This window comes from Ranitomeya variabilis, chromosome 1, assembly GCF_051348905.1.
Source record: "Ranitomeya variabilis isolate aRanVar5 chromosome 1, aRanVar5.hap1, whole genome shotgun sequence".
Taxonomy (NCBI): domain Eukaryota; kingdom Metazoa; phylum Chordata; class Amphibia; order Anura; family Dendrobatidae; genus Ranitomeya; species Ranitomeya variabilis.
Genome location: NC_135232.1, coordinates 942,744,182 through 942,757,716, shown reverse-complemented (window position 1 = coordinate 942,757,716; position 13,535 = coordinate 942,744,182).

The following is a 13,535-nucleotide window of genomic DNA, read 5'->3' as shown; positions in this document are numbered from 1 at the left end:
CTGTTGGGTAAGATTTGGCTTTCCCCTGAATTAATTATCTATCACTTTCTTCTGTGTTAACAAGAAAATTAATTATCTTTAACATTATCAGACAGTGCCTTTGCTATAAATGAAAAAAAAAAATTATGTGGGGTCTGTTCTATTTTTCATAACCAGCATGGCAAAACAGATAGCTGAAGCGGATATTCTCAGGCTGGTAAAGGACCATGGACATTGGCCCCCCACTGCCTAAAACAGCAGCCCGCACCCGGACCCTCTATTAGATGCGTCAATTCTGACGCTTTGCCCGGCTCTTCCCACTTGTCCTGTGGAGGTGGCAAGTGGGGTTAGTGTTTGTGGGGTTGACGTCACCTTTCAGGGGTGGACATGTTGCATGTGCAGCCGAAGCAACTGCATAGGGACCCGGAGGTTGAGGGGGGCCCTGCAGGGTGGCTAATAATGAGAGCAATCTGGCCTGTTTATCTGGCCCCGAGGGCCCTTGGCCAGATTGCCCTCATGTGCGGTGGGCAGGGAGAGATCCCTGCAGCTCCGCTGCCTACAAGAGAAAAAGACAGCGGAGCAGAGCTGCAGCGATCCGTCCAGCTTCCTGCCTGCACTTCATGTCTCACACAGAAGTCAGCAGCACTGCTGGATGCCATCATCATTCAGCACGCGGCTGTGCCAGAGAGGAAGCTGCCGACGATGGTGATGCTTCGGGAGAGGTGCTCTGTGTGTATGTACATGCGTGTGTGCGTGGCGCTGCGGGGGACTGTGCAGAGAGGTGAATGGTGCCGTGTCTGTGTGTAGGTGGAGGAGAGGGCAATGATGGGGGTGATGGGAGAGAAGGCAATGATGGAGGTGATGAGGGAGAAGGCAATGATGGAGGGTGATGAAGAGGGCTATCATGATTCCCAATGGCAGGGAAACATCAAAACACAAAGATAACGGACGAGCTCTGGGTGATGGAATCTCGAGCTGACCCTGAGCTAAATCTACCACACAACTTATAGTAGCCAGGGAGCATACCTGATTAACCCTAGATGCCACGCGCCAGCCGGAGGACTAACTACCCCTGGTAGAGGAAGGAACAGACCTGGCTTACCTCTAGGGAAATACCCCAAAAGATGATAGCAGCCCCCCACATGTAATGACGGTGAGTTTAGAGGAAAAGACATACACAGTATGAAGGTAGATTTAGCAAAGAGAGGTCCACTTACTAGATAGCAGAAGGATACAAAAGAGGACTTCACGGTCAACTGAAAACCCTATCAAAAAACCATCCTGAAATTACTTTAAGACTCCTGTGTCAACTCATGACACAGGAGTGGCAATTTCAGCCCGCAAGAGCTTCCAGCTACAGAGAATAACAAAACTGCAAACTGGACAAAAGATACAAAACAAAAGGACAAAGTCCACTTAGCTGATCAGCAGACTAGTAGCAGGAACATGCAACCGAAGGCTCTGGTTACAATGATGACCGGCAAGGAAATGACTGGAGAGCAAGGCTAAATAGGAAACTCCCAAACACTGATGGGAGCAGGTGAACTGAGACAGCAAAGACACACAAGTCACCAGTACCACCAGCAACCACCAGGGGAGCCCAAAAGCGGATTCACAACAGTACCCCCCCCTTAAGGAGGGGGCACCGAACCCTCACGAGAACCACCAGGACGATCTGGATGAGCCCTATGAAAGGCACGAACCAAATCCGAGGCATGAACATCAGAGGCAGTTACCCAAGAATTATCTTCTTGACCATAGCCCTTCCATTTAACCAGATACTGAAGTCTCCGTCTGGAAATACGGGAGTCCAGGATCTTCTCCACAACGTACTCCAATTCACCCCCTACCAGCACAGGAGCAGGAGGTTCAGTAGAAGGAACCACCGGTACCTCATACCTCCGCAACAATGACCGATGGAATACATTATGGATAGCGAAAGATGCCGGGAGGTCCAAACGAAAGGACACAGGGTTAAGAATCTCCAAAATCCTATAAGGACCGATGAACCGGGGCTTAAACTTAGGAGAAGAAACCCTCATAGGGACAAAACGGGAAGACAACCACACCAAGTCCCCAACACAAAGGCGAGGACCAACACGACGCCGGCGGTTAGCAAACTGCTGAGTCCTCTCCTGGGACAACTTCAAATTGTCCACCACTTGTCCCCAAATCCGATGCAACCGATCCACCACAGCATCAACTCCCGGACAATCCGAAGATTCCACCTGACCAGATGAAAAACGAGGGTGAAACCCTGAATTGCAAAAGAAAGGGGAAACCAAAGTGGCAGAACTAGCCCAATTATTAAGAGCAAACTCTGCCAACGGCAAAAAGGCAACCCAGTCATCCTGATCCGCAGACACAAAACACCTCAAATAAGTCTCCAAAGTTTGATTAGCTCGCTCCGTCTGGCCATTAGTCTGAGGATGGAATGCAGACGAAAAAGACAAATCAATTCCCAACCTGGAACAGAATGTCCGCCAAAATCTAGACACGAACTGGGTTCCCCTGTCAGAAACGATGTTTTCCGGAATCCCATGCAGGCGAACCACATTTTGAAAAAACAGAGGGACCAATTCAGATGAGGAAGGCAACTTAGGCAATGGCACCAAATGGACCATTTTAGAAAAACGGTCACACACCACCCAGATGACAGACATCTTCTGAGAAACAGGGAGATCAGAAATAAAGTCCATAGAGATGTGCGTCCAAGGCCTCTTCGGAATAGGCAAGGGCAACAATAACCCACTAGCCCTAGAACAACAAGGCTTGGCCCGAGCACAAACATCACAAGACTGCACAAAAACACGCACATCTCGAGACAGGGAAGACCACCAGAAGGACCTAGCCACCAAATCTCTAGTACCAAAAATTCCAGGATGACCTGCCAGAGTAGAAGAATGAACTTCCGAGATGACTCTACTGGTCCAATCATCAGGAACAAACAGTCTACCAGGTGTACAACGATCAGGTCTATCTGCCTGAAATTCTTGCAAAGCACGTCGCAAGTCTGGGGAGACAGCAGACAAAACCACCCCATCCTTAAGGATACCAGCAGGTTCAGAATCCCCAGGAGAGTCAGGCTCAAAACTCCTAGAAAGAGCATCTGCCTTCACATTTTTAGAACCCGGTAAGTATGAGACCACAAAATTAAACCGAGAAAAAAACAACGACCAGCGTGCCTGTCTAGGATTCAGGCGCCTGGCAGACTCCAGATAAATCAGATTCTTGTGATCAGTCAAAACCACCACCTGATGTCCGGCACCCTCAAGCCAATGACGCCACTCCTCAAACGCCCACTTCATGGCCAAAAGCTCCCGATTACCAACATCATAGTTTCGCTCGGCGGCCGAAAATTTACGAGAAAAGAACGCACAAGGTCTCATCACTGAGCAATCGGAACTTTTCTGCGACAAAACCGCCCCTGCTCCGATCTCGGAAGCATCGACCTCAACCTGAAAGGGAAGAGAAACATCAGGCTGGCGCAACACAGGAGCAGACGAAAAGCGGCGCTTAAGCTCCCGAAAGGCCTCCACAGCAGCAGGGGACCAATCGGCAACATCAGCACCCTTTCTAGTCAAATCAGTCAAAGGTTTAGCAACGCCAGAAAACCCAGTTATAAATCGACGATAGAAATTAGCAAAGCCCAAGAATTTCTGAAGACTCTTAAGAGAAGTAGGCTGCGTCCAGTCACAAATAGCCCGAACCTTAACAGGGTCCATCTCAACAGAAGAAGGGGAAAAAATGTACCCCAAAAAAGAAATCTTTTGAACCCCAAAAACACACTTTGAACCCTTTACACACAAAGAACTAGTCCGCAAAACCTGAAAAACCCTCCTGACCTGTTGAACATGAGACTCCCAGTCATCAGAAAAAATCAAAATATCGTCCAAATACACAATCATAAATTTATCCAAATATTCACGGAAAATATCATGCATAAAGGACTGAAAGACCGAAGGTGCATTTGAAAGGCCGAAAGGCATTACTAAATACTCAAAATGGCCCTCAGGCGTATTAAATGCGGTTTTCCACTCATCCCCCTGCTTAATTCGCACCAAATTATACGCCCCACGAAGATCAATCTTAGAGAACCACTTAGCCCCTCTTATGCGAGCAAACAAATCAGTCAACAAAGGCAACGGATACTGATATTTGACTGTAATTTTATTCAGGAGTCGATAATCAATACAAGGCCTCAGAGAGCCATCCTTCTTAGACACAAAGAAAAAACCAGCTCCTAAAGGAGATGAAGAAGGACGAATATGTCCCTTTTCCAGGGACTCCTTAATATACTCTCGCATAGCAGCATGTTCAGGCACAGATAAATTAAACAAACGACCCTTTGGAAATTTACTGCCAGGAATCAGATCTATGGCGCAATCACAATCTCTGTGGGGAGGGAGAGAACCAATCTTAGGCTCTTCAAAAACATCACGATAATCAGACAAAAATGCTGGAATCTCAGAGGGAGTAGATGACGAAATGGAAACCAAAGGTACATCCCCATGAGCCCCCCGACATCCCCAGCTTATCACAGACATTGTTTTCCAGTCAAGGACTGGGTTATGAGATTGTAACCATGGTAATCCAAGCACTAAAACATCATGTAAATTGTACAACACAAGGAAGCGAATCACCTCCTGATGGTCTGGAGTCATACGCATAGTCACTTGCGTCCAGAATTGTGGTTTATTACTAGCCAAAGGGGTAGAATCAATACCCTTCAGAGGTATAGGGACTTCCAGTGGCTCTAAATCAAACCCACAGCGCCTGGCAAAGGACCAATCCATAAGACTCAGGGCGGCGCCAGAGTCCACATAGGCATCCACAGTAATAACTGATAATGAACAAATCAAGGTTACAGACAGAATAAATTTAGACTGTAAAGTGCAAATAGACTTGTCAGCCTTCTTTGTGCGTTTAGAGCATGCTGATATAACATGAGCAGAATCACCACAATAGAAACATAACCCATTTTTACGCCTGTAATTCTGCCGCTCGCTTCTGGACAGAGTTCTGTCACATTGCATATTCTCTGGCGACTTTTCAGAAGATACCGCCAAATGGTGCACAGGCTTGCGCTCCCGCAAACGCCGATCAATCTGAATAGCCATTGTCATGGACTCATTCAGACCTGTAGGCGCAGGGAACCCGACCATAACATCCTTAACGGCATCAGAGAGGCCCTCTCTGAAATTTGCCGCTAGGGCGCACTCATTCCACTGAGTAAGCACAGACCATTTACGAAATTTTTGGCAGTATATCTCAGCTTCATCTTGCCCTTGAGATAGGGCTATCAAAGCTTTTTCAGCTTGAATCTCCAAATTAGGTTCCTCATAAAGCAAGCCTAAAGCCAGAAAAAAGGCATCCACATTGAGCAACGCAGGATCCCCTGGTGTCAATGAAAATGCCCAGTTTTGAGGGTCACCTCGCAGCAAAGAAATCACAATCTTAACCTGCTGGACAGGATCTCCAGAGGAGTGAGGTCTGAGAGAAAGGAATAATTTACAATTATATTTGAAATTCAGAAACCGAGATCTATCTCCGGAAAACACCTCTGGTGTAGGAATCTTAGGTTCAGACCTCGGAGTATGTATAACAAATTCTTGTAAATTTTGAACCTTAGTAGCAAGATTATTTAAACCTGCAGCCAAGCTCTGAGGATCCATCTTTAAACAGGTGAGATCAGAGCCATTCAAGGATTGGAAGGAGAGAAAGGCAAAGGCTGTAATTAGAGCTGAAATACAACTGATCCAACTATGGAGCAAACATAGGGAAAAAAAAAAAAAAAAAAAAAACTCTACAGACTTCTTTTTCTCTCCTTTCTTCTGCCAGTAACTTTAACACGGGCCGGTCATACTACCATGATTCCCAATGGCAGGGAAACATCAAAACACAAAGATAACGGACGAGCTCTGGGTGATGGAATCTCGAGCTGACCGTGAGCTAAATCTACCACACAACTAATAGTAGCCAGGGAGCATACCTGATTAACCCTAGATGCCACGCGCCAGCCGGAGGACTAACTACCCCTGGTAGAGGAAGGAACAGACCTGGCTTACCTCTAGGGAAATACCCCAAAAGATGATAGCAGCCCCCCACATGTAATGACGGTGAGTTTAGAGGAAAAGACATACACAGTATGAAGGTAGATTTAGCAAAGAGAGGTCCACTTACTAGATAGCAGAAGGATACAAAAGAGGACTTCACGGTCAACTGAAAACCCTATCAAAAAACCATCCTGAAATTACTTTAAGACTCCTGTGTCAACTCATGACACAGGAGTGGCAATTTCAGCCCACAAGAGCTTCCAGCTACAGAGAATAACAAAACTGCAAACTGGACAAAAGATACAAAACAAAAGGACAAAGTCCACTTAGCTGATCAGCAGACTAGTAGCAGGAACATGCAACCGAAGGCTCTGGTTACAATGATGACCGGCAAGGAAATGACTGGAGAGCAAGGCTAAATAGGAAACTCCCAAACACTGATGGGAGCAGGTGAACTGAGACAGCAAAGACACACAAGTCACCAGTACCACCAGCAACCACCAGGGGAGCCCAAAAGCGGATTCACAACAGAGGGCAATGATGGGGTGGTGGGGGAGAAAGCAATGATGGAGGTGGTGGAAAGGACAATGATGGTGGTGGGGGGAAAAGTCAATGGTGGTGGTGGAAAGGACAATGATGGAGGTGGTGGAATGGGCAATGATGGGGGAAAAGGCAATGATGGTGGCAGTGGAAAGGACAATGATGGGGGTGGGGAAGGAGGCAATGATGGAGGTGGTGGGGAAAAGGCAATGATGGAGGTGAAGGAGAAGGCAGTGATGGAGGTGGTGAAGAGGGCAATGATGAGGTGGGTGAGAGGACAATAATGGGGTGTGGGGGGTTGGGATGGGAGGAAAGGGGATTTATAATGGATTTAGGAACAAGGAGAGGTGGATTAAGACGTTATTATCGCTTATTATGTCTAACACAATCCCTTAGTATATAGTATACTCACTTATGTACAGCACAGTCCCTTAGTAGATAGTGTACTCACTTATTATGTATAGCGCCATCCCTCAGTATATAGTGTAGTCACTTTTTATGTATAGCGCAGTCTCTTAGTATATAGTGTTCTCACTTATGTATAACACCATCACTTATTACGTACGATTAGTGATGAGCGAATATACTCGTTGCTCGGGTTTTCTCGAGCACGCTCGGGTGACCTCCAAGTATTTATGACTGCGCATAGATTTTGTTTTCATTGTGGCAGCTGAATGATTTACAGCTACTAGCCAGGCTGAGTACATGTGGGGGTTGCCTGGTTGCTAGGGAATTCCCACATGTAATCAAGCAGGCTAGTAGCTGTAAATCATTCAGCTGAGGCGATGAAAACTAAATCTCTGAGCAGTAATAAATACTCGAAGGTCACCCGAGCGTGCTTGGGAAAACCCGAGCAGCGAGTATATTCGCTCATCACTAATCGTACGTAATAAGTGATGGTGTTATACATAATAAGTGAGTACAAAATATACTAGGAGACTGTGCTAAAACTCGAGCAACGAGTACACTCGCTCATCACTACGTACGATCCTTTCTAGTTGTATATGGTGCTGTCCCTTATTATATAGCTTCCTCTGCTGTTATGTACAGTGCTGTCTCTTACATAGTGTATTCTTGTTATTTTTGTTATTCACTGCACCCTCTTTTCTAACATAGTCTCCTCTCTTGTTAGATATAAAATGACTGCTGATGGACGAGTCGGTGAGCAGACTTCCAGCCAATCAGCTCCTCCATTAGAAAATTAGCTTTCCCATGCTCCATCAGCCATCACTGCATTATACAGCTAACAAGCCAGGACGGTATGTAATAAAAAACATATACGTAAATATGCAAGGGGCGGTGCTGTACATAACAAGAGAGGGCACTGTATAATAAGGGATGGCAATATACATAATAAAGGAGACTATGTAATATATATATATATATATATATATATATATATATATATATATATATATGTGTGTGTGGCTATATACCGTATATACTCGAGTATAAGCCGACCCGAGTATAAGCCGAGACCCCTAAGTTTGCCACAAAAAATGGGAAAATTTAAAATAACTCGAGTATAAGCCTAGGGTGGAAAATGCAGCAGCTACTGGTAAATTGCAAAAATAAAAATAGATACCAATAAAAGTAAAATTAATTGAGACATCAGTAGTTTAAGTGTTTTTGAATATCCATATTGAATCAGGAGCCCCATATAATGCTCTATACAGTTCATGATAGGCTCCATAAGATGCTCCATATTAAAATATGCCCCATATAATGCTACACAAATGTTGATTATGACCCCATAAGATGCTCCATACAGACATTTGCCCCATACAATGCTGCACAAATGCTGATTATGGCCCCATAAGCTGCTCCATATAGATATTTGCCCCATATAATGCTGCACATGGCCCCATAAGATGCTCCATACAGATATTTGCCCCATATAATGCTGCACATGGCCCCATAGATATTTATAATGCTGCACATGGCCCCATAAGATGCTCCATACAGATATTTGCCCCATATAATGCTGCACATGGCCCCATACTGATATATGCCCCATATAAAGCTGCACATGGCCCCATAAGATGCTCCATACAGATATTTGCCCCATATGCTGTTGCTGCGATTAAAAAAATAAAAAAAATCACATACCTCTCAGGCCCCCGGCACTTGCTATATTCACCTGCTCCCCATTCCACCGCCGACCGCCGCTGTGTCTTCCCCGTCCTCTGCACTGACTGTTCAGGCAGAGGGAGGCGCGCACTAAGCGCGTCATCGCGCCCTGACCTGAGCGTCACTGCAGAGGACGGGGAAGACACAGCTGTGGCCGGCGGTGGAACGGGGAGCAGGTGAATATCGCGCACTGCGTTATACTCACCTGCTCCTGGTGCGGTTTCTGCACGTCTGTTCCCCGGCAGCTTCCTCCTGTAGTGAGCGGTCACATGGTACCGCTCATTACAGTAATGAAAAATGCGGCTCCACCCCTATGGGAGTGGAGTCGGGTCCATATTCATTACTGTAATGAGCGGTACCATGTGACCGCTCACTACAGGAAGAAGCTGCCGGTGCTGGGGAGCCAGGGACCGCGCCAGGAACAGGTGAGTATTATTAGACAACTGCCGCTCCCCCTCCCCTGCCGACCCCTGGGTATGACTCGATGCTTGTTTTGGATGAACCGATGAAGAGTCTCCATTTCTCTGGATTATGACTACTCTTCAGAGCTTCCATTAAACTGTTGATGTTGTTGCATGCCACAAGATCGTCATCCTCGAAGAATTATTGAACAAGATCTTTATCACAGTTGCTGAACAAAGAAATCCAAACATTGCCAGCTTGAAGATTCCACTGCCGTAGCCTGGAACATAAGAGCTCAGTCTTACACTTGGGCAGATATAAATCTCAAGATCACTCAGTTCACTTTGTGTTATAAGGTGTGTGTGACACGACCCAACAAGGGTCAGGTCCAGCGGACGGCACAACACACACACAACGGAATGGTAAAAGGGAGAGGAAGGCCCTAACAATAGCGAACGAGGGATAGGACACCTCCTGAGTTCCAACCTGAGCCTGTCCCTGCACTCCCCTAATGCCCTAAGCGGGTCCTTCCCCCAGCCACTGTCACTTACCTCTTCCCTGTCATCTCACACTGCCCTGGCTAGTGCACTGGCCGGCAAGGGCGCTAGCCTCATCACGGCAGATGGTAAAAACACAGGGGATAATGACAAGCACAAGACAAACAAGGTAAATACACAAAACTTAGCACCTGACTCCGCTGCCAAGCTCCACACCGCAGAGGATATGGAAACAGGACCCCGAAATCCACAGAAAAAGGATATTCAGCGCTGACACCAGAGAGCTGCAACTGCAAGACTGGTCAGCATAGAAAACTCTATCACCAACAGTCAGCTGATGTGTCAGATGACCATTTACAGCATGGTGGGAGAGGTCACCACCCACATCAGCTGACCAGCAACACAGCAGCTGCCAGCAAGGAAACAGACATTAACCCTTGCTGGCCTGAAAGGAGAAAAGCTACATTTCAATCATAGCGAAACCAGAGCTGCCACGAATCCAAACCTGAATCGTGACAGTACCACCCTTTCAGCGATTGGCCTCTGGACCCTCAACCCCGGACCTCACAGGAAATGACGTATGGTGAGGATGCCTCAACCCACTAGGATTCACCTCTGCAGTCACCTGATCCTCAGGTTTACGGCAAAAGCAGCCCGATGGTGACAGAAATAACGTAGGCTCCAGAGGTGCCACAAATCTCCAGAAAGACGATGTCATGGTAGTGGACAGGGTTCCTTCCCTGTCCTCGCGGGGTTAATTGTATGTGGCCTCCTTTTGGATCTGGGAGGGACATATATACCTGCGCTGGGCTAGGATTCTCTGTCAGTTATATTTTTGTTCTGTCTGTGTGCCTGACCCCCAGGTGTGCGTGCATACTGCGTTGTTTGATTGCCTTCCGTGTATGACCTGGTCTGTTAACTCTCTGTTTCTCTGCTTGGCGTTTCTAGTTTACTGTCTTCTCTGGTTCTGACCTTCTCGCCCATCTGTCTGGACTCTGCTACCTTTGGTACCTCACTGCTAGGCCCAGCTTTCTAACCTCTGGCTACGTTTTGACTTCTCTTTCGTCTCATCCCTCTTTGACCTCCCGGTTTTGACCTCAGAACGTTCTGACTTCTCTTCGGTTACTCTTGTCTCTGCCGCTCTCCGGCGCCTGACTCCGCCCTCGGCCACTCCCCCAGGGTCACGTGGCGCAGGTCCGTTTAGCTCACCGCAACTCTCTGGCGCTTGGCTCCTTTCCCCGACCAACCCCCTGGGTCACGTGGTTTTGGTCCTGCACACAGCCTGGTGAGATCACCGTCGCTCTTCGTTCACTTCCCTCGCAGCGGCATGCAGTCCCCTGTGGCTGTCTGCACCAAGGGTCGTGACAGACGACCTCTGGAATACGTTCTGAACCTGCATTACTGGGGGTAACTCCAACTGGAAGGTCCCAGGGCTGAGAACATCCGACACCCGATCACTCTAGAACTAAAAATCCCCGATGCGTACTTCCACTTGATGTTTTTAGTGGACACCCACACGTACTCATTCACACACAGGTCCAGACCTGAGCGTTTATTTCCACACGTACGTTTGACAACAGATGGTAATGTCCTTGAGGAACTGACAACAGAGGTGTCCCCCATGTCACCAAACTCATTCCCTCACAATTTAGGGGGAACCATCGCCCTCCCCTGATCCCTCCTCAAGACTCAAGAGTTTATTTGATCCCTCCTCAAGACTCAAGAGTTTATTTGATCCCTCCTCAAGACTCAAGAGTTTATTTGAGGTGAGGGTTGAATCTTGACCCCAATTCCTCGGTAGCACCTTAGCTGCCTCCACTGTATAAGAAGGGGTAGATTCGAGATTGATGGCAGAGACCGTAGCTCCCAGGCATCAGTCTTTGGTACTGGGTGTATTGCAGATGGAATGTTTGTATACTGTAAAGTCCACTGTTTCTTTGAAACTCCTTTCCTAATTGGGAAATCATGGAGAAATATCAATTGGTAGTGTGAGCGGTTGGCTTCCTCCAAACCATTGGGAATGCAATAGGCATAGATTGCCTCTGCCCATGGAACCACTTGATAAGATGTGATGCACATCTATTGCAGCATATGTGTGGAGCCCAACTCTTGTCCTGACCTCCTATTCTGCAGATAAAGTACAGATTGTAGGTTTTCCTTATCAAGGTAGTCAAGTTTTGCCTTTGTGACGCAAAAGTGACTTCTCTGCATCTGTAGCAAAAACTATCCGCTTTGTTAATGCAAGAATGAGGCATATCTGAAAAAAAACATAGAAACATGACTATATGCTAAGAAACTAAGCTAAGAAATCCTAAACTGTGTACCTTACACAGAGCACTTCTAAAAGTAGGTGATGCAGCTGTAGGTAGAATTACGTCGTTGGAGCAGAGTTGTAATTTTTTGATTGGTCACTATAAGATAGAATACTGAAGGCTCAATAGACTAAATAGGTTAGGTAATACACTATCTGCTACCAATGCAATAACAAGGATGAAATAATGACAACTTTTTACTATAAGCCTGTACGAAAGAGGTCATAAGTAATCACAACCTCCTCTGCAGGGGCGGGCTGGGCCGGGAGGCAGAGGTGCAAGTGCCCCCCAGGCCGGTCCCCCCAGCAGCAGTTGCTGGCCGGTCCTGTTGTGAATTCCGCTCTTGGGCTCCCTCCGGTGGTTGTAAGTAGCACTTTTGTGAGTTCTGCTCTTGGGCTCCCTCCGGTGGTTTTGAGTGGTATGGCTGCTTCTTGGATTTAGCATCAGCAGCTGCTTCCACTGATCGTCTTTCTGGCTCGGCTATTTTAGTCTGGCCTTATCCCTCAATCAATGCCAGTTGTCAATTGTTCCTGCTTGGAGTCACGGCTCTTTTGGATTTCCCTGACACTCTGACCTGTTCAGCAAAGATAAGTCCTTGCTTGTCCTTTTGCAGTCCTCTTGTTGTGGACTTTATTGTTTAGCACATTTATGTTTTGCTCATTTGTCCAGCTTATCAGTATGGATCTATTCAGCTAAGCTGGAAGCTCTGGGCAGCAGATTTTGCCCTCCACACCTTTAGTCAGGTGTGGAGAGTTTTGCATTTCTCTGCGGTGGACTTTTTCTAGTTTTTATTACGGACCGCACAGTGTTCTGTCCTGTACTATCTATCTAGCTAGAAGTGGCCTCCTTTGCTAAATCTTGTTTCATTCTATGTATGTCATTTCCTTCTCCACTCACAGTCATTATTTGTGGGGGGCTGTCTATCCTTCGGGGATTCTCTCTGAGGCAAGATAGCTTTCCTGTTTCTACCTTTAGGGGTAGCTAGTTCTCCGGCTGTGACGAGGTGTCCAGGGAGTGACAGGAACATCCCACGGCTACTGCTAGTGTTGTGTTAAGATCAGGAACTGCGGTCCGTATAGTTACCACCTGCTCAGAGCTAGTCGCATGTCGTTCCTAAATCACCAGTCCATAACAGTACAACTGGCCAAAAATGAGTTGAATGCATCTCAAAAGAAGGAAAAGAAAAAGAGTTCTGAGCCATTTTTTTTTTCTTTAGTCTGTTTTGTCTTTTTCCTTCCTCTTAATCTCTGGGTGGTTCAGGATTTGGGCGCGGGCATGGATGTTCAGGGTTTGTTTTCTCATGTGGATCAGCTTGCTGCAAGAGTACAGAGAATCCAAGATTATGTTGTTCAGACTCCGGTTTTAGAGCCTAGAATTCCTACTCCAGATTTGTTTTATGGGGATAGATCCAAGTTTTTGAACTTTAAAAATAACTGCAAATTGTTTTTTGCTCTGAAACCCCGTTCCTCTGGTGATTCCATTCAGCAAGTTAAAATAGTTATTTCTTTGCTGCGTGGTGACCCTCAGGACTGGGCATTCTCCCTTGAGTCAGGGGATCCGGCATTGCTTAATGTAGATGCATTTTTTCAATCGCTCGGATTATTGTATGACGAACCTAA